This window comes from Ambystoma mexicanum, chromosome 7p (assembly GCF_040938575.1).
Source record: "Ambystoma mexicanum isolate Mex_15411 chromosome 7p, UKY_AmexF1_1, whole genome shotgun sequence".
Taxonomy (NCBI): Eukaryota; Metazoa; Chordata; class Amphibia; order Caudata; family Ambystomatidae; genus Ambystoma; species Ambystoma mexicanum.
The window spans coordinates 789,847,514-789,869,532 of record NC_090939.1 but is presented as its reverse complement, the minus strand read 5'-3'; positions in this window follow the sequence as shown (position 1 = coordinate 789,869,532).

Below are 22,019 nucleotides of genomic sequence, written 5' to 3'. Positions count from 1 at the left end.
AACATACAGACATTCGGAGTAACACCATATTTTCCGCTACTACTCCCCAGAACATACCACAGAGTCCTAACACCTCTTAAACTGTGCACAGAAAAATCACAGGAATGATGATATTATTTATATAATTTTGACAGTTATGTACTATGAATTATCCATCTTTTTATCTTTTTAAAATTATGCTCTGGCCCAGATGGGTGTGGTTTAGGTTCCAAAGCACATGGGGGAATTTCTGTCTGTCCCCGCCTCCAAGCTCAGCTTGCTCACAGAGGCACTGCTCCTCCCAGTTTATTCCAAGAGGAAGCCATTTACAACCCCTGATTTAGCATTTGCCTGGAGCAAAGGGAAGTTCATTGTTCTGTTTCCCTGCTCCCAGGTGTTCCTCCCCTGATTCAATCAGAGAGGTGTAATCTCCTTTTGGTGGGAACAGCAGAAGGCAGCCAGGCATGTGAATGCAGTTGCTGGGCAAGTTTCAACTCCTGTCAGGGTAGTTGCCGGGCAGAATTCATCTCTTCAAGCCAGGCTTCAGCTAAATGTCACTTTTGTTCCAGTTTTCTTCATTCAAATCAAACTTACAATTTTTACACATGCAGCTAGAACGCTGATTCTAAGTTCAAAACTATGACATTTAAACAGTTGCAACCTATGTGACATTCAAAAGTAGGTCACTCATTTATTTTAAACATTTTGATTTTAGTGGTTTTAAATCCAATTTCACTTAAGCTGCTGACATGCGCAGCTCAGCCAGTTTTGTTATAAACATTGCTTTAGGCTCTTCATCTTTCCAGATTTTGTATGCACACAAGACTACATTGTGCCAAATGTCTGCTGGTGGTCAGTGAGATTTTTGAATAACTTGCAATGTTTAAAATAGGCATTTTTAGCTTGCATTTCAGAGAAACAAATGTGATTTCAAAGCGCTTTTTTCGCTAACCGGCACTGCTGCTTTTCCTTTGGCACCACGTTTCACTCATGGTGCTTCTGGCCCATCACGCTCGCACTGGTGGGTGGCAGGTCAGGCGACCATTTTGGTGTGCGCAAAACTGTGCGGTTTTCCTGGATTCTGGCGCAAATGTGGGCTTTTCGGCCATCTTGGATTTTCTAAGCCCACAGCACCAAATGTTGTAGCCTAATAATTCAAACGTGGGTCAAGACACATGACAAGCCCCCCCACCAGACTGCACTTTGATTTCGAGTCGAGGGGGAGTCGGTGCAAAGGATGTTTTGATCCACGCGCTGGGATGTCCGCATCATCTTCTTCCGATTCCACAGATGGCAAAGTTCAGCATCTTTTCCTCCATCAGGGTGGATCGATCGGTTCTCCTGGCCAGTCCTGATGGGAGTAATGGGCGGTACTCCGGGCCCCTCAGATCTTTGCTCTCGGTCCCCGGGTCGTCCTCCTTAGTCAGTCTCCATAGTTTCATCTCTCCTAGGATGACAAAGCAAAGCGGCAGAAACATATTCGTAGACATTTCCCCACCACTATTAATGGTGGGGCGAACATATACATTTTGTAAATCAGGAGACATTTGCATTCAAGAATCATAGAATTTTATAGGCTATATGTGGGATATTTTAGGGTTGGACTGGTATTACTCTGGAGCGGCCCCCTCTGGGATTGCAGAGGACTTCTCCTGTTGCTGCAGAGTGTGCCTGGGATGGCAACACTTTGACTGATTTATATGGAGCCTCTTGTCTTCCCCTTCAGCCAAACTACCTTTGGGGATGTGGATCTTGTAGGCGACTGGGGAGGTCTTGTCTACAATTACAAAAGGTCCCTTCCATGTAGGCAGAAATGTTCGCTGTTTGGCCTGGTTCCTTTGGAAATTGTATAGATAGACCCAGTCTCCCACATTGTATTCTTTCCTAGTAGTCTTCAAATCATAGTGAGTTTTCATACTCTCGGCTGATCTTTCTAGATTCCGCTGAGCATAGGCAAAAGCATGTTGAAGGTGTTTCCTTAAATTCTCAATATATTCATGAGTAGTGGAAGCATTGATCAAGGTTTGCTCTTGGGTCCTGTAGAGCAAATGCTGGGGAAGCACCATCTTGCATCCAGTCATCAGCTCAAACGGTGACATTTTAGTTGCAGATGAAGGGGTAGATCTGATGGCCATTAGGACTTGAGGTAATCGGATATCCCAACTTGGCCCAGAATCTGACACAAACTTTTTTAAGATGCTCTGTTGTATCATGGTTCTGTTGTATCTCTACACTGCACCAGAAGAGGCTGGCCAGTAAGCAATATGTAGCTGCCTTTTAACCCCCAGTATCTCCCACATTTAAGTCATTACTTCGCTGGTAAAATGGCTACCTCTGTCTGACTCAATCCTTTGGGGGTAGACTTAAACACAAAAAGATGTGGTTGATCATCAGGGCAGCTGCTGTTTCTGCCTTGCAGTTTGGGGCCGGCAGACATTCCACCCATTTAGTAAATAAGTATGTCACCGTCAACATGTACTTATTTCCCTTAGAGGAGCGAATCACGGGGCCTATGAAGTCAACTTGCAAATCTGACCATGGCAGTGTCATCCCCCTCTTTTGGAGAGGCACACGGAGTGTGAGGGGTGTTGGCTGAATTTGTGCACACACAAGACACCCCTTCAAGTATTGGTCGAGGTCCTGCCCTATGTGTGGCCAGTATGCAACCTCTCTTAAGATCTCAAGTGTTGTATGAAACCCCCTATGACCGGCGGTGGCCGCATCATGGGCGTGACTTAACATCAGGCTTCAGAATGAGGTAGGGACCACCCACTGATCATGGCCAGCGTGGGATTTCCTTATCAACAAACCGTCTTGGATCTGGAACATTTTTGGACATTTCATCAACACTCTAAGGTCCTCTTTCCCAATGTAATCGGAATCCGTCAGGGGAAAGTTCTCAGGGTCCTCAATGTGTTTGTAAAACTTACCAATTATTGGATCCCCCTTCTGCGCCGTAATCAAATCAGCATCTGGGGTCTCCTTACTCCATTGTGCAGTTGAAAGATCATTGTGAGCATTTGGCTGGGACCTAGTGATAGCAGTGACCTGGATTTCCTCCAACAGGGACTCAATCTCTATTAGATCCCCTTGGATGGCTCCGGTTTTGGCCAGCTGATCAGCTAAGTCATTTCCAGTTTTGTCTGGTCCCTCTACTTTGGAATGACCCTTGATCTTTTTCCAGTAGATGGTCATCCCGTTCGAGGTGCCAGACCATCAATGTTTTGAATTAACTTCCCATGTTTCAAGGGTTTGTTATTAGCACATAACATGCCTCTGGTTTTCCAATTAACCAGGTGCTCCATGAACCCGTTCTGTACATAATCTGAATCTGTGATTATGACCAGTTCGTGGAGATGATGTTGGACAACAGTGAGGGTGGCCTGATGCACAGCCATCAACTCAGCCACCTGACTACTTCGGGGACCAATTTTGTACCCAGCGGAGGGTTCTTGGGACTCATTCACCCATGCATTCCCTACGCCGGCCACAAGTTCTTTTTCCCCGTTGTTGTCAACATGGTAAGAGCATCCATCCACATAGACAGTGGGCATTCCCTCACACTTGTCTTCTTCAAAGACTTTGTGTGGGGAATTAAGGTATGCCTCCAGGTTGTCCTTGATTTTTAGACTTTTGTCCTCGAGACAGTTTTCTCTGGCACAATCATGCAAGTCAGCCAGACCTTGCGCGAGGGGACTCTTCTTGTTTTGGCCATATCTGACCTCCACAGGAAAGCCTTGCATTGACAGAATCCAGGAAGTAATTTGGGAATTACTCACATTTCCGGCTCGGATTCTGTCACTTTGGAGGTATTGCAGAGGCTCGTGTGGAGCCTCCACTATGATATGTTCCCCCTGGATAAACAGGCGGTAATTCTTCAATGCCCACACCGTTGCTAGGAGTGCCTTCTCACAATCGTTGAATTTTTCCTCCACAGAGGATAAAGTTTTGCTCGCATAGGAGATTATTTTATTGACCTTGTCATGCTTTTGATATAATACTGCAGTCAAGCATGTATAAGAGAACCCTGTCTCCAAAAAAACTCCTTGTTTCTGACAGGGTAAGCTAGGCAAGGCGCTTGTGAGAGGCTTCTTTTAAGCTGTCTTACTGCCTCAGATTGTTCTGGATCCCATTCCCACTTGACCCCCACTTCAAGAGATGAATCAGGGGTCTGGTGATCTCTGCGTAGCCCTCAATGAACTTTCTGCTGTAATTAATCAGTCCAAGGAGGCTCCTTAGTTCCCGCAGAGTTGTGGTGTCTTTCAGTTTCTGAAGTGCTTCCACTTTCTTTTCCTGGGACAGAGACCCTGAGGAGTAATCTCATGCCCCAAGAAATTAACACGGGTTCTACACCACTGCGCTTTCTGAAAGGAAAGTTTTGCTCCAGCAGCCCTCAACTGTGTCAGAACATAACGGATCTCTGCTATGTGTTCCTACACAGATGAACTTTTGATGAGGACATCATCTACATAAGCCAGGTTACCCCTCGCACCCAGGTCAGGCATGGCCTTATGTAGGAAAATGTTGAATTCATTGCCGGAGTTGAGGTATCCAAAGGGAGTCCGGGTCCATGTGTACTGCTGGCCCCCAAAGGTAAAAGCCAGCTTGTATTGGTCCTACCTACTGACAGGCACAGTCCAGTACCCATTGGTCAGGTCTATTGCGGTGAATACCTGTGACCCCTGGATCTGGGCCAGCCCTTGGTCAATGTAGGGAAGAGGCCATCGGGAATTATGGACCCGTTTGTTGAGCTCCCTAAGGTCAGAGCAGAGTCTCCACTGGACGTTTGGCTTCAATATTCCCAGCACCGGATTATTGAAGGTGCTGTGGACTGGACGGATTATTCCCAGGGACTCAAGGTTCTTAATTATTTCAGTAAGTGACTCCATGGATGCAAGAGGCAAGCGATATTGCTTCACAAACACTGGAGTAATGCCAGGGTCCGTGGGAATTGTTGTTGTGTGGATGTCAGTGCGACCACAGTCATATGAGTCTACCGCAAAGAGATCTTGAAAATCCAAGAAAATTTGTTTCAACTTTTGCTTCTGTTCCAGAGTCACACAGGCATCAGCTAGGTTGACTCTCTCTTCCACCATCTGCCTGAAGCCTGGAAAGACTTCTGGTTTTGCTATCTCAGCGGCCTCCTCCAGCTGGGTGTAGAAGTCCCTGGTCAGGGAGCTGATTTGGACTGGAGGCTTCAGGTGGGAAAGGCAGCCCAGATGGACCTGGAAAATCACCTCATCCCTTCTGAAGTCATAAGTCACATCTTCCTTACCATAAGGGCAGGAAGTGTACACCAGGAAGTTCCCCCCATGCCGGCTAAAGATCCTGTCTGGTGTTGGGTTGTCATCACTGTCACTGTCAAAACAGTCCTTGGGGATTGGTCCTAACATTTCATTTCCTAAATCAACCGCCATTCCAATAATGGTGCCTGCGGCTAGAGTAATACTCTTTAAATCGCTGTTATCCACCTCTATTGGAATGGTGTCATGTTCTATCTTGACTAATGGTGTTGGGTTTACCCCAACCGTTGCTGTTGGAGAGAAGCATTTAGATGAATATAAGCATCAGGATTTTTCAAATGTTGTCCTCTTTTAACTTTCACTTCCAGGGAGAATTGTCAGGTCCTTTATGGGATGGTGACTTCCTCTTTAATCTGAATTTCAACTTCATAAGGTAGCAATTGAGCTGACCTAAATGTTTTTTATGGATCATCAAAGCCCATGGGATTATCCGCTAATTGGGACCAAGCTTTGATGTTTATTAGGTCCAAACTAATGGCAAAGTGATTGAGAATGTTCCTGCCTAAGTAAAAGGCGGCAGTGATGTCTCGCACGACCCAACAATTATGGACTATGCTCTTGTTGCCAATGGAGATTTTGAGCATACACCTGCTTGGCAGGAGATGTTTGGTATTGGGTGTTTCCAGATCCATTTCCCATTTGTCTATCAGTTTGAATGTGGGAATGGCTGGATCTTTTGGGAGTTGGAGTAACATGGCTTCGCCGATGAAGCTCTTACAGTTGTTCCCACACACTCGGGTGAGAACAGAGTCCTTCCCATCATTTAACTGAACAAGGATGAACAACTTCTCTCCAATTTGCTGAATATCAGCCAGGCTCTGAGCTGATTTCACATCTTTCTTTACTATTGGAGTGGGAATGTCGGATTGTGGATTAGTAAAGAATTTCAGAGTGTTTCCTTCCAGTGTGGAATACCACCTTAAAGTGGAAGGAAGGTTGATTTTCAGAAATAGAGGGGACCCCCTTCACCAGTCTGTTGTCCTACTGCTATCACTGTCACATCTGGAATTTGGTTGTTCTGGAAGTGAAATTCTACTTGGTCAGATTTGTGTTCAACCATGTGGCAGGTGCCATTTAAACTAACATGGTTGACGCTATGTTTTAATTTTATTGGTCAGCTAGTCTGGGTCCAGAGGACCTTGTTTACGCAATCTATTAGGGGTGACAACCTTCTCAGGAGGTCATTCCCGAGTAAACAAGGGGTGCCCTCTGGAGTCACTACTATGACCGGGTGTTTCACCTTCTGTCGCCCAATTTTGATGTCCAAATCTAAAGTCCCCTCGACAGGAATTTCCTTCCCGTCAAAGTTCTGAAGTTGTGCAGGAAGAGAGGTGAGAGGAATTCGGTAATTCTCCCCCCTTCCTGCATTTAGTTCATCAAAGGCCCTTTTGGACAGAAGGGTAGCTTGGGATTCAGTGTCCACCAGTGCCAAAATTGTACCTTGCCCCTGTACTTGTACCGGGGTATAGTATCTTCCCTCCTTCTCCTCAAGGGGGCACAGATAATGCACATTTTTGGACAACTGGTGGCCTAATTTTCTGGTTTTGGACATTGAGAGAGAAGAGATTTGGGCAGAGTTCGGCAGGGAGTTTTGGAAATCTGAAAGAAAAAGTTGGCAATTGGATAGTGATGCGGTTTTGGGTTCCCCTGGTTCCGGTTCTGGGCCGCCCCCCCCTCCCTTTTTGGAGGCAGTCACCAGGATGGGTTTGAACCAGGGGTTTTCGGTATTGTTGGTTCTGGGATAGATTGATCGGCGGTGACAGCTCAATCCCCACATCTACCCAGTCTATAAATGCGGTTTTGGGTTCCCCTGGTTCTGGTTCTGGGCCGCCCCCCCCCCTTTTGGAGGCAGTCACCAGGATGGGTTTGAACCAGGGGTTTTCGGTATTGATGGTTCTGGGATAGAATGATGGGAGGCTACAGCTCAATCCCCACATCTACCCAGTCTGGATTGGAATCCCTTGGGACCCATTTTTCTTTGGGAGGAGTTCCCCCATCTCTGAAGGAGAAGATCCTTTCCCAGGATCCTCTAAGGATCCCTCTCCCTCAAATTGGAAGACCTGTACCTCCTCCACAAAATGGGTCTGTTTGGGTCCTTTGTTTCTCATACCTCCTCTCTGCTCCTTGGGTGGCAGACTTTCAGGGGTAGGAGATTTTGTTTCCGGTTCCTGGGTTTCCAGGGGCTGTTTACAAGTGGGGAAGGAAGCTTCCTCCAAGGCTTTATACCCCCATTCCCTTTGTGCCTCCTCCATGGGAACCGGTGGGTTATCGGGGTGCTGCCCCCGTCATTGTTCTGGAGCACCAGGCCCTGAGTTTGGGGCATTCTGCGCCAGCATGCTCATCTGAGGGTTCTGTTGAGCCCTCAGCATGTGACCCAGATCCCGTGCCATATTTTGGACCTGGCGCTCTAACTGTAAAACCCGCTCAGGCAGATACAGGGTTCTATTTTCTCCCCTGAGCTGATCCCAGGAAGGGTAGCTATCCCTTCTCTGGTAGTACCCCGGGTTGGGAAGATTTGGGTACCCCTCCACCCTTGACCTTCCTCTCCCGGATTAGGTGGTCTGGGCTCAGGGAATTGGGGAAAGAAGGATGGATGATTTGGGGTCTGGAAGTTGGGTGGATACCTGGGGAAAAAGTTCTGCCCAGGGTTTGGTGAATTTCTGCCTTCCTATGGGAAGTTAGGAGGGAAGTTCCCTGGGTTGGGTGCCTGGTTGGATCCCCCCACTTGGGCTGGAGGAGTCCACACATACCTCAGGATAGGTCGGTTTCCTTTGTAGCGGGGACTTACATAGTCAGGGGAGCGAGGGACCCAATTTGTGGGACTACCTCCTTGACTCCCTGTCTGTGACTGGTCCGAGGGCCTTCTGGGCTGAGAATTATTCGGTGCAGGCAGGTTTTTAGGCCCCCCATCTCCAAATCTAAAATGGGGCAACCTTTACCTCTGCCACCTTGGAGGCAGCAGGGGTGCTGGTCGATTTGGGGCTTTTCTGAGCGTTATTTTTATTTTCTATGGGTTTCTGCACCTCATAGATCCGGGTAGCCTGTTCAATGACCCAGTCTAGTGACCTTTTCTCATGAAAATCTCTCACTAGCTGGGTCATGATGTATTTGGGCAAGGCATGGAAAAACGTATTTACAAACTCTTTACTCTCCGTGCGCACCCTTTTAGTAGTCTGCGCAAAGGCACGGTTCAATTCCTGCACAAATTCTTGTGGGGCCTGATCCTCCCACATTGCAAATTGTAGGCTGCTTTGCGAGCCTCTTGGGGATTTCTGTGAACAGAAAAATGTTTCAAGATGGCCACCCCATATGTGGACCATCTTGAATGGTTTTGGTCCTCCAGCCCCGCAAAGAAACTGGAGTATTCTGAGGAGAATGTCCATTTGACATACTGAATGCAGCTACTGCAGTGCTTCAAATGGAAAGTCTCCATCATTTGCTCGTAAAGCTCCAAGTGTTCCCAAACAGAATACTTGGCGTTCTTGTGATAAGGGGTGATGACACTCTTATTGCCTTAATCTGTTTTAAGGGGTCCTTAAGCAAGGCCCTTTTTGCCTTATTGGCCTTTTTGGTTCGGGTAATCCTGGTCCATTCATCCTCTGACTCAGAAGCACTGCTCCCAGAGGTGCCTGTCTGATCTTCCAGGTTTTCCCGGATTCTGCGAGGCTGGGAATGGCTGGCAGAATGTGGGAACCTGGTCTCCTGTGTCCTGTGACGCTCAGAGGAGTCTTCAGATCCCTCCTTGCTGCCAGGATTGGATGGCAGCAAGGACCTAACTGGGCAGAGGTTTTCAGGATGCCCTTAGTGGGCCTACTCTCCTGGGGTTCCCCCCTAAATTGCACTGTACTTAGGTGCCCATACCCGGATGCCTGCCCATCCATTCCTGGGTGGTACTGGCCTATGAGCCCCATACGTTTGGCTGGATATTAATCTGCCATCCCTGTGGCCCTGGGCTCCTGTGCGCCAGGGGACATGCTGGTGGCAGAGTCCAGGGACTGGGATGGATGAAGGCCTCTGGTACTACGGCTCCTGAGGTTATGCTCAGGTGTTTCCCTTTCCCAGCGAACCTCATCTCTATCAGCCCCTGCTCCCTGTTGCAATGCAAGAGCCTACGCTTTCAGTTCCTCAGTTAAGGCCTTACTAGACTCTATGAGTCTCTCCTGCATGGCAACTTGTTGCTGGAGCCTATCATTGTGCTGACAAAGAGCTTCATTTTCTCTCTGTGCCTCCTGGTTGGTCCTGGAGTACTGGGCCAGTCTTTGCTTCAGGAGGATTACCTCCTGAGTCCCATCCCTACTGGCCTGCTCCTTTCTTGCCAGAGCATCTTCCACCCTCCTGGTATGCTCTAACAAGTTCTTATGCTCTTTTTGGATGTCACCCAGTCCCTGGAGGGCCAAGTGATTTTCTTTAATTTTTTCTTTTAATCGGCAGACTTCCTGGCCTAAGGTGTCCCTTTCCTGGCTAAGAGCCTGCATCTGTGCCGCCAGGTCGTCCCTCTGCCTTTGAAAGGCACCAGCTTTCTGCCGTTCTTCCTCAAATTCTGTCTGGGTATCCAGGTCTTTCAGAATCAGTTTGTTGCTCTCTGCCTTCACTCTATCTAGAAAATATGCTAAAAATGATTTTAATTCCCTATAGGAGATTCAGGGTAGGTGACAGCTACTTTGAATTATTTCAGGTCTACACTAGCAATGATTCATGAGGGATTATCAGGTTGAAAACGAATTTCAGCAATGCAAGCAAAAGACAGCTATTTTTGACAGGTGAAGAAGTTTGAGCTAGTTTTCAATTCGCAGCACTTTTTCCGAGTGTGTCGAGCACGATTACGGAAAAACTATAAGGAGTAGAAAGTCAGTTTAGGGCTTGTTGGAAAGCTTTGATTCTTAGCTTAAAAATGAAATCTCGTTCCTAGCATATGCGGTTCCAAAGATACGGACAATTTTGTGGAGGTAGATTTTCAGAAATGAAATAATGATTCAGAATGGCACTTGACACTTTCACAGGTTTGAAATCACAGAATGGACACATGATTTCTATGCAGTTCTAGGCAGGTTGAATTGGATGGGATAAGCTTATTTTAAACTAATAGATGACTATGCACAGTTCTGGCTGGGTACTCACACTATAAATTTGAAATAGGCCATCAAGATCTGGTCAGGTTGGCTGCGGTTCTCTCTCCACAGGACCGTCTCTGGCACTGGTTCTGCTCACAGCGATCTGGTCTGGGTCTGGTCTGAGTTTCTGGATCTCTGGTTCTGGTCTCGGCACTGCACAGCGGTCTGGTCTGGGTCTCTCTGGATACAGCACTGCATTCTGGGTTCTGGCAAAGGGTTCTAGCCAGAATCAAACAGCTCGCCCGGCTGTTGAATAGTTTGGTTAGGTTGCTGGATTCTGAGGCCTGCTGAGAAGGATTCAGCTTTTGGACTAGGCCTCTCTGCTGCAAGTTCTGGAGTCTGGATTCTAAGTTCTGGTCTCTGGAGATTGTCTGGTCCGGCAAAATGCTTCACAAGAAATCAGTTTGAACTGGAAAAGTGAATGTCTCTACCTGGGTCTCAATGACTCCTTTTATGTCTTTAGAAAGTGGGTGTGTGCGTGGGCATAACTAATCCTGCCCCTCACAACTTATCATTGCCAGGTTCTCCTCTCTCCCTTGATTGGGGGAAGGAAATGGAGCGTCATCGTGATGAGGTATGTTTATGGGTCAGAGGATCCTCCCCTTGTCACTTTGCACACAAATCTATTTTTGATCCAAATGCATATTTATCTATGTACAATTGTTCTAATATTATATGTCCACTTAACATATTTTCTGTAGCACCGAACAATCCGATCCCTGTCCTTGTAAGATGTCTTGTCCACTTCTAACAGAATTCTGCCCTTTTCATCAAGAACACAACCTCTAAACTTTTCCAGAATTTACACAAACGTGCGCAAGGATTATGGGCATCAGATGATAAAGCGTCAGATTTATAACATACAGACATTCGGAGTAACACCCTATTTTCCGCTACTACTCCCCAGAACATACCACAGAGTCCTAACACCTCTTAAAATGTGCACAGAAAAATCACAGGAATGATGATATTATTTATATCATTTTGACAGTTATATACTATGAATTATCCATCTTTTTCAAATTATGCTCTGGCCCAGATGGGTGTGGTTTAGGTTCCAAAGCACAGTGGGGAATTTCTGTCTGTCCCCGCCTCCAAGCTCAGCTTGCTCACAGAGGCACTGCTCTTCCCAGTTTCTTCCAAGAGGAAGCCATTTACCACCCCTGATTTAGCATTTGCCTGGAGCAAAGGGAAGTTAATTGTTCTGTTTCCCTACTCCCAGGTGCTCCTCCCCTGATTCAATCAGAGAGGTGTAATCTCCTTTTGGTGGGAACAGCAGAAGGCAGCCAGGCATGTGAATGCAGTTGCTGGGCAAGTTTCAACTCCTGTCGGGGTAGGTGCCGGGCAGAATTCATCTCTTCAAGCCAGGCTTCAGCTAAATGTCACTTTTGTTCCAGTTTTCTTCATTAAAATCAAACTTACAATTTTTACACATGCAGCTAGAATGCTGATTCTAAGTTCAAAACTATGACATTTAAACAGTTGCAACCTATGTGACACTCAAAAGTAGGTCAGTCATTTATTTTAAACATTTTGATTTTAGTGGTTTTAAATCCAATTTCACTTAAGCTGCTGACATCCACAGCTCAGCCAGTTTTGTTATAAACATTGCTTTAGGCTCTTCATCTTTCAAGATTTTGTATGCACACAAGACTACATTCTGCCAAATGTCTGCTGGTGTTCAGTGAGATTTTTTAATATCTTGCAATGTTTAAAATAGGCATTTTTAGCTTGCATTTCAGAGAAACAAATGTGATTTCAAAGCGTTTTTTTAGCTAACCGGCACTGCTGTTTTTCCTTTGGCACCACGTTTCACTCATGGCACTTCTGGCCCATCACGCTCGCACTGGTGGGTGGCAGGTCAGGCGACCATTTTGGTGTGCGTAAAACTGCGCGGTTTTCCTGGATTCTGGTGCAAATGTGGGCTTTTCGGCCATCTTGGATTTTCTAAGCCCACAGCACCAAATGTTGAAGCCTAATAATTCAAACGTGGGTCAAGACACTTGACACCACACAGACGCCTTGGCTCTAAAACATATATATGCCACCATTAAAGCCTGGGTGGCCACTAACGGCCTATGTCTTAACAGGGATAAGACTGAAATCCTTATCCTCGGCCAAAAATCCACACTGGCCAGGCTAGATAGTCGCTATGCCAATTTCAACATTGACAACTGCACTATCCCAGTCCTATCTTCTGTGAAATCGCTAGGGGTCTACATTGATGCAACCTTGCCTATGGACAAACAAGTTAGTGCCATTGTCTCCGCATCTGCACTAAGCACCAAATTCATCAACGCCATCAAACCATTGCTCTCCAAAGAAAACTGTCTATCAATAGCAAGAGCTACCATAGGCGCTAACTTGACAATTGTAATGCACTCCTAGCTGGCACCTCTGAAAAAAACCTAAACGAATTTCAGGTCACTCAAAATAACGCTCTAAGAGCAGCCTTAAGCATCTCCAAAAGAGACCACATCTCACTTGCAAGACAATCTGTTCACTGGCTCGCTGTCAAATACCGCATCACCTTCAAGGTACTGACTACTACCCACAAATGTATCTACCACACTGCACCATCATATCTCTCAGACACTATTCTCAGACCGACCTCATCCAGACCTACCAGACTTTGCTACACTAACCAACTCACTGTACCACACATCAATATGAATACAGCAGGAGGGCAGGGTTTCCCCTACATAGCACCCAGACTCTGGAACAATCTTCCCCACGCTCTAAGAGCAGAAGGCTCCCTCACAGCATTTAGAAAAAAACTCAAAACCTCTCTCTTTAACTAAATTTCCTCTACCTACAGCCAAACAGGCACACATTGCTAAATATTGTTATTGTCTAAACCTGTATGCTTGTATGCCTCTATGTTGTAACTAAGTTGCGCTATTTCTGTAACCAGCGCTATTTCTGTAAGCAGCGCCACGATGCCCAGGGCTGACTCTGTGCGCTTAACAAATACGAATAAATAAATGGCATTTTACCACATAACCAAAACAATTAAACTATACATAATTACAGATGCAGGGAGCTCATCTATTAGAGCTCTGTCCAGGGGCTCTGGGGCAAAATACATACAAACCTCCTAATTTGCATATGGATTGCACCAACAAACATGACTTCACAAAAAAGGACATTGCATCAGTCTTTGATACTTGGAGGCACCATGGAAGTGACTTTAGAATAAGTTGCCATAAGTAAGCCAAGTGTCAAATAACTTTGTGGTTCAAAATAGTGCACGATTGTTATATATGGAGCAACTCTATAGTCAGGCTTTTTTTTAAATAACAGCATGATATATTAACATGCACTCTGAAGTAAAACACTTACTGAGTAAAACACTTACAGAGCTGCAGATCTGCCCAGGATCACACACTTTGGTTAAATGGTGCAACTGGGATGTGGAAAATGTGAGCAACTGACCACATCTTCACAGGTTTAGTTGATAAAGATATGTATTAAGGTTTCGTTTTGCATTTTATGTGCTTAAATAATACTGTATTTGTAGCAATGCCTTGGAAGCGAAGCACATTACATAATAAACTATCCTTTTGTAATTAGCTCTACATTGCATACATCATCGTAGAAATATGTTGAGCAATAGCATTACGCAGGTTAATGTGAGCCTAACAAATCCCGCTTGGGTAAAGCCATAGTCATTATTTCACTGAGGTATTAAGCGTGTTTAACAAAAAAAAAAACACACACACAAATAAATAAATAAAGCATGCAACATTATGCACCATTTCCTTCTCATTGCTGATCACTCCCTCCCATGCACATTTCTATAGGGATAAAAGTCCCTGCTAATAGTCTCCCTCCCTCCTATCAGTGCCTAATGGCTCACATTGAAATGCTCTGTTGACACAGAGCAACATGAGAGCCCCTCTGCTACCCGAAGCTCCTTGGGACATTGTCCTGGCAGCAGGTCACCTCTCCTGTTCAGAAAGGGTAAGGTGTCCGTCCTGCTGCCAGGACAAAGAGCGTTCTGAGCAGGAACTGCTCAGCACACATTGTCCTCCCAGCGGGACACCTTTCCCGTTGGGCACCCTCAATGAGGTGATGAATGGGAGAAGTGTCCTGCTGACAAAAGTCCTGGTGTCCGTCTTTCAAAAGAGCCTGGGCGGGGGCAGCTTGTGCACCTTCCCCCCCCCCCCTCCTTCCGCCCCCATGACACACCACTGTGTGGAACTGTTGAACTGTCCCAAATCGTGGTGATTAGTCTATGCAGTTGTGTTCATCCAGTTATGTCTTTCCCTATGGTCCCACAATGTGCGGCTGATTGGTAGGGCAGGACTGTGTGGCGGTAGCATACACGACATTGGATCATTTGGCTGGTACTGGTTGAGTTTAATGATTAGCATTTGTTGTGAAACGCAGAACCACACAATGAAAAGTCTCCACTCTGTATTCAGTCCATTAGATGGAAGTCCCTTAATTAGAATGACACATTCCTGTATCCTTTACTGTTGGTTGATGTGGCCTCCTCTGGCCGCCCCAGAATGCCTGGCGCACACCTCCATTCGTTTGTCAGACGTACAAAGGACAATAATAGACCATCAACCAGCAACCTGTGAAAGTCGGCGTTAGGATAATCTGTCGCCCATTTCCATTTTTCAGAAGAAAGACGGCATAATCAAAAGCCCAGATGACAAAGAGTTGACAGTACGATTCTGTCGTAAATGATTCCAGAGTCGCGGGCCTGCGGAGATGCTGTAGAAGTCCCCCAGCAGACCTGATTAATTCCGGCTCCTCCAGCTGCCAGGGGAGCAGAGGCTAAGCAGCTTCACAGAGAGGCGCCCATTACCACTCCTCGGCTGAAATAGATCTAATCAACTCGCAGCCGCTCAAAAGGGGACTGCACAGGTTCAGCTCGCCGAGGCAGCGCTTTAAAATGAGGACTTCAAAGGATCACGGGAGTCCAAAAGCATTTAGTCCTTAATGCCGCTAAAGGACATTTTCTGATGTGGTTGGGCTGCGCTAGTTGAGAGAAGATGACAAAACCTCCCAGATGTTGTGACATCATCTTATTAAAAGTCCTCCATGTTCTCGGTTTGGTGTTGATGAGGGCTTTGTTGGCTTTTATATGTCAATGTTCTGATGCCTTAATTGTGAATAATTGAGGTGTTCACTGTTGCATGCACAGAACGTAATCTTGCATTGTTGTCATTTAGTTGAAAAAATAACTTTTTGTATTTTAGCATGTAATGATGCAGCTTATTCAGCTTCAGTAATTGACTAACAGCATCACTACACAAGGCAAGCTATGGAAATTGAAGGTGAAGTGCTTCACTGTGCTTTACTGCTATGGCCCTGAAGAATGCACAATTAAGTGATGACTAGCTGTCGCGCGCTAATCGAAACTTCAGAAGTGATAAATCGTGCGGAAAGCCAATCTCTTGCTGTTTGTCCAGTCCAGTCTACGCTGCAGCACGTGGTCAAGATGGGTACGCCACGGATATATATACACAAACAGGGAGAATGATAACAGCAATGTGTCCTGGTTGAAGCTGTGTACATTCCGGCACGTCTGTGCATGTGCTACATTTAAATGCAATCTCACACTTTCCATGACACCGCACAACACTGTTTCTTGAGAATCCTATAGAAAGTAATACCCAACATCTTGGGATGCTTACACCACCGAGCCAGATTACCCAGCAACTCAGCTTGTTTGTTTGTTTGTTTTATTATTTCTAATGCATACCAGACCCAAGGATATCAGGGCCCAACAGATACAAGAATATGCGAAGCTTAGTTACAGTGAGTCATAAAATGCAATACATTACCATACATTATTATACAAAGCAGTATATATATTTACAGATATTACAGGTATTGTACATAGAGGTGAAGTTACCATCATGGGATTAGCAAGTGGGAGTTACGAGTTGGCTTCGGTTACACAATCGTGCAGTTAGTGGTCAGTGGATTTTAACCACAAGACAGTATTGGCTCTGAAATTCTGGTATAGAGCTGTATAGAATGGCATGATATTGCTGGGATTTCCACACAACACTATGCACACATGGCTCTTGTACCACACAGGTCTAAGAGCAGGTTTTCACTAACAGGCACATGTATCTCAGAATCAGCAAGCAACATGCCTGTGATTCCGAACTGCTACTCACCCGTGTGTGGGTGTGTGTGTGTGTGCTTCGCAGGGTCATCACACGTACCCATGATCCGGTGTCAAAACATTCATGGAGGGACTACAGCAACACAAACCTGCACTGCTCAGCCTGTCTACAGTACTGTGCGTGTACTGATATGCACGTCGTAACGCAGTCGGTCTAATGGAATTTGTACCTGAAACTCCTCCTTCTGCCGCTCTTGGTAACTGGAAACAGAGTTGATGGAATGTGTTGTGCACCACAAAGTCATTGAAGACCTTCATATTTGACCACGAAAATCCATCATCTACATATCACTACGCAATTTGTTTCGCCATGCCAATTGTGCGTTAACAATCAAGGGCCCTCAGTGTGCTGAAGAGTACTCATATTCAGGGAACAGCGTGCATCCCATGTAAGGCAAGCCCAACCTCCTGATGCACACATTGGTCTTTCCGTTTGGACATGTACTTCAGGGGTAGATCTGCACTGTTCAGCAGTTCCAGTATACGGATTTACAAAAAGACAAACAGGTTTTAAGCAAACATAGCAGAAAATGACATGCATTTATCAATAAAACAGATTTGGTATGACATCACCTACAATAAAATGTCATCAATATATTTGAAAACACACAATTTCCATGCTTTATTCTCTCCCACCCCCATGTAGAAAAAAACATTTCTATTGAATCAAAACAATATTTTGTTTTTAAGAATTGTCCCCTCCAAGTATTACAAAAATGAGTTTTATGTTTTACATCCAAATATAAAAGAAAATTGACTTTTACTAAACACACACCTTTTTGCGCGTTTGATACTCCATTTTAGAGCTCCCACATATGTCCCTTATTTTGCAAGATTGATATACAGGCTGCTACACGTTCTACAACTTTTATATTTCCCAGCCCAGGCACGTTCAAAGCATTGCTATGGGGGTTGAGCCATTTAAAAAATATATCAATACTTTTGCGTTTAAACAGCAAAACGAAGACTGCACATTGCCAGCATTATTGCATCAAACGTAAGCAGATCAGTCCTGCAAGGCATTCAAATCTAGATTATTGACAGAAAAGATTACATTTAAAAGTTGTTCTTTTTACCATTCTTTTTAACACCAATCTCTTGATCTGCAAATAGACACAAAAAAAGTCCCCAAATTTAAGAATATCTGTTCTTTCACTGAATAAAGTACAGCACAGTTAACAAAATCTTCCTTTAAAAGGATAACAATGAGCATTGCACATCGTATGTGTAGTCTTCTTGAAATGTATCCAAAAATTCACATTGTTTTATTCTTTTAAAAGGAATATTTTTCTTTCTTCCGTGAAAGAACAGATATTCTGTCTTATTGTCAAACCCCCCGGGCTGAAGACTCCCAAGATCCTGACCTCCCCTCTTCAACCTCCTCCTCACCTGACAACCAAGAATCGGAAATGGAAGATGGGCTCCGCAGACTCGAATGAAATCCGGACCGATGACGGGGAAGACCTTCCAGAACAACAGAGCAACACAGGAACTAGAAGCGGTGAAAAATGCACACCGAAAAGTAGGACTTCAAGGAAGAAACCCAGAGATGCCAGGTAAGAGAAAGTGGGACAAGCGAGAGAGAGAGAGAGAGAGAGAGAGAGAGAGAGAGAGAGAGAGAGAGAGAGAGAGACGGCAAACAGAACAAAGGAAAACAAGGCAAGCAGCAAGGCCAAGAGAAAGTAATGAGCAAGAGCAAGAAGGAATACCCAATGTGGGTAAGGTAAAGTGGAAAACTTAGCGCAGCAAACCAAAGACGCTACAGGCTCGGAAAGAAACCCAGAACTGAAGCGGTTGCAACGCGCAGCGCGCAGGGAGGGCATGGACTATAAGCCTCCCTGAACACTACGAGAAAACAATTAGACTGCTACAGTATGCACAGAAGATACGTGGTGGCACCCATAATGGCCACCTCGTAAATGACCCTGGGGCAGCAGGCGGCACAAAGTGAGGCGCTTGACAGTACGAGCCTCCTGGCTTGCCAGGATGAGCCTGGTGGAACCTTCTAAGTAGGAATGGGGCTTGTATGTATGAAGAAGGTTCCCATGAATCCTCTGCTTCTGGGTACCCCTTCCAATGTACCAGATACTCAAGATGACCCCTCTGATACCGAGAATCCATGATTTGGGATACCTCGTATTCCGGCACGGTATCAGCAGAAGAAGGAGCCCTTAGTGGAGGAGCGTGAAGAGGAAATGCAGATGTAGCCTCCCTAGGTAAGGAGGAGTGAAATACAGGATGAACTTGTTGTAAACAAGGGGGAAGTTTGAGACGATAGGCAACAGAATTGATTTTAGCCAAAATGGTATACGGACCAATAAAGCGAGGTGACAGCTTAGAGGGGCGAGTCCATTGTGGCAAAAATTTAGTGCAGAGCCATACCCTCGTGCCCACCTTCCATTCCGGCACCTGCAAGCAGTGGCGGTTAGCTTGGGCCTTGTACGACCATTGACTGTCTTCGAGACTGGCCTTTGCCGTTTGATGAGCTTCTTGGATTCTGGATAAGGAATCTCCTACTGCAGGTATCTTTGACTGCCTGGTCCAATTAGGTAGGAAAGTGCAGGGATGGAGTCCATTGGTACAGAAAAACGGGGTGAGCCCAGTGGCTGAGTGACGAGAGATGGTAAAGGTGAGCTCCGCTGTAGGAAGCAAGGAAGCCCAATCATCTTGTCCTCAATTGATGTAACTACGAAGGTATTGTTCCAGAGTACCATTAAGTCTCTCTGTCTGCCCATTAGTTTGTGGGTGGAATCCGGAGTATAATGCGCACTCTATACCCAACTCTTGACACAGTGTAGACCAAAACTTGGAAATATACTGACTTCCTCTGAAAGAAATGATCTTTTCTGGAAGACCATGTAACCGGAAAATGTCTCTGACAAAAACTACCACCATTTCTATGGCAGTAGGAGCTCCAGGTAGTCGGGAGAAATGAGTTAGTTTACTCAAATTGTCAACAGTGACCATTATACAAGTACAGTTCTGGGACTTGGGTAAATCGACAATAAAGTCTGTGGAGATATGACTCCAAGGGCAATCCGGAACAGGCCTCTGCTCTAATAGACCCAAAGGTTTGGAAGTGCTATTCTTGCTCTGATTGCACACTCTGCATGATTTAATGTATCAAATGACATCAGCCCTTATTTCAGACCAATAAAAGGTACGGCGAATGAGATTCATCGTACCAGCTTGACCTCGATGTCCTGCAATCTTATGGTCATGACACCAAAACAAAACCTGACGGCGTAGGGATTCCGTGGGTATGTATAATCGATGCACTTTAAACCACAGACCCTCTCTCTCAACGATCCCTTCCCTGGGAGGAATGGGAGTCATAGATACAGTGGCTTCTTTGACCTGTTGTAAGAAAGTTGAGATTTGATTTATCACTCTGGTTCCTGGAAAAAGCTTCTCTAAGGGAGGACAATAGGGACCTGAGTGGTCTCTTTTGCGGGACAAAGTGTCTGCTAGAGTGTTTTGGCTTCCAGGAATAAAGCTTATACGAAAATCATACTGAGCAAAAAAATGAGCCCAGCGGGCCTGTTTTGAGTTTACGCAATCCATATTCTGGAGAACCTGTACGTTCTTATGCTCAGTTCTAATGGTAAAAGGATGCAAACTTCCCTGCAGCAGGTGCCTTGTCATGCATGCAAGCACACACTCACGCTCGCACAACTCACCCGAGACAAGGCACGCTAGCGATCCGAGCCCTGGGACTGGTCCCGGCAACAACATGAGCCGCACTCTTCTTTTGGAGGTGCTCGTGCTCGCCTTGGGGCCGGCGGTCACGCGTGGTGGCACCCCTGGCGCTGGAAAAGTCGGTGTTTGGGGGGTTGCCATGGCGTTTGTGTCAGCGAACGCTCCGCCCTTCATTCTGCCGTCCTGCAAGAACGACTGCGAGGAAGCGGTCACATGACCACAGCAATCCTCACGCTTTCACAAAGAGGCAGTCACATGGTCACACTCAGCCTCGTGCTCACGCGATTCCCACACGGGAGTCACGTGACCAGGAAATGCTGGCATAAAAACTGCTCTGCTCATTCATGCAGAGCTTTTCAGCTGTTCAGCAGCATGTGGCTACATTCTCCTGGCGAATTCGGACTACTACGGATTTTGGACCCTGGACTTTGTATTACTGGAACTTCTGTGCAGCGGATTTGCCCTTTCTGGATTTGTCGCCTGGTTATATTCTTGGACTGGATTTGTATTTAGATTGCATTGACCCTGGAACTTTAATAGGACTGCTTTTGGCTTATCCCTTGGTTTTGGCTTTGGACCTCTGAACTGTATTTGGACCGCATTATGTCTATTCCTTGGCTTTGGTACCTGATACTTCTACCTCCTCAGGTGGACTCTGGTCTATTGTTACTCCATTCTCCTTGAACTACCAGAGAACCCAAAGGGCATCACATGATACTCAAATAGGCCGAATGGAGTGTGGAATGCTGTTTTCCATTCATCGCTGGAATGGATTCTCAATAAATGGTAGGCGCTGCGGAGGTCTAACTTCGTGAAGATTTTGGCACCCTGAACTGCCTCAATGATGTCAGATGTGCGAGGCATGGGATATCCATCCCGTTTCGTCACCTTATTCAACCCTAGGTAATCTATGCAAGGTCTGAGATCTTTGGGGTCTTTCTTGGGTATGAAGAAAAGTAGAGCCCCAGCGGGGGATTTGGAAGGTCTAATGAGACCGTTTTGTAGATTCTCGTCCAGATATAAGCAAAGGACCTTCTTCTCCAGTTGGGATAAGGCAAACATGCGACCAAAGGGCACTAGAGCATTGGGAGTTAGGTCGATGGAGCAATCTTCTGGATGATGGGGTGGTAATTCCATTGGTGTGGTGTCAGCAAAGACTGTTTCAAATTCCACCAGCCCAATGGGAAGTGAATGGACCCCAATGGTATCTGTCGGAGGTGGAGTGCGAGTTCTTGCTTCCAGATAAAGGAGATTACAAAAACAATTCTTCTTGCAGTAAAGAGACTCAAAACTCAAGCTGTTAGTAGACCAGTCAATTACTGGGTTGTGTTTTCGCAGCCAAGTGATGGTGAGAATCACAGGAAAATGTGCTGCTTTGATAATGCCAAACTGAATCTCCTCTGAATGTTGGTGAACCAGAAGACGAAGACGTTCGGTGGTTTGAGTAATGGGCCCAGAGCTTAGCGGGCTACCATCTACCCCTTCTACCTTCTGGTCTTCCTTTCTATCCACTCTCTGTAACCCTACCTTGTTGGCCCAAATGGTATCGATGAAATTTCCTGCAGCACCACAGTCTAAAAGAGCCAGTGCTTCCACTTGGCGCTGATTCACACAAAGCGTGACCTTGAGTATCATGAGTCTTGAGTCTTCTGACTGGTTAGTTGGGGCTACAGACAGCGAAACATAGGCACTAGATGAAACCCCTCGGTGTCCCGTCCCTCCAACGACCGAGGGTGTTCGTTTCCCGATTTCCGAGAAGGAATCTCGGTGCAATTC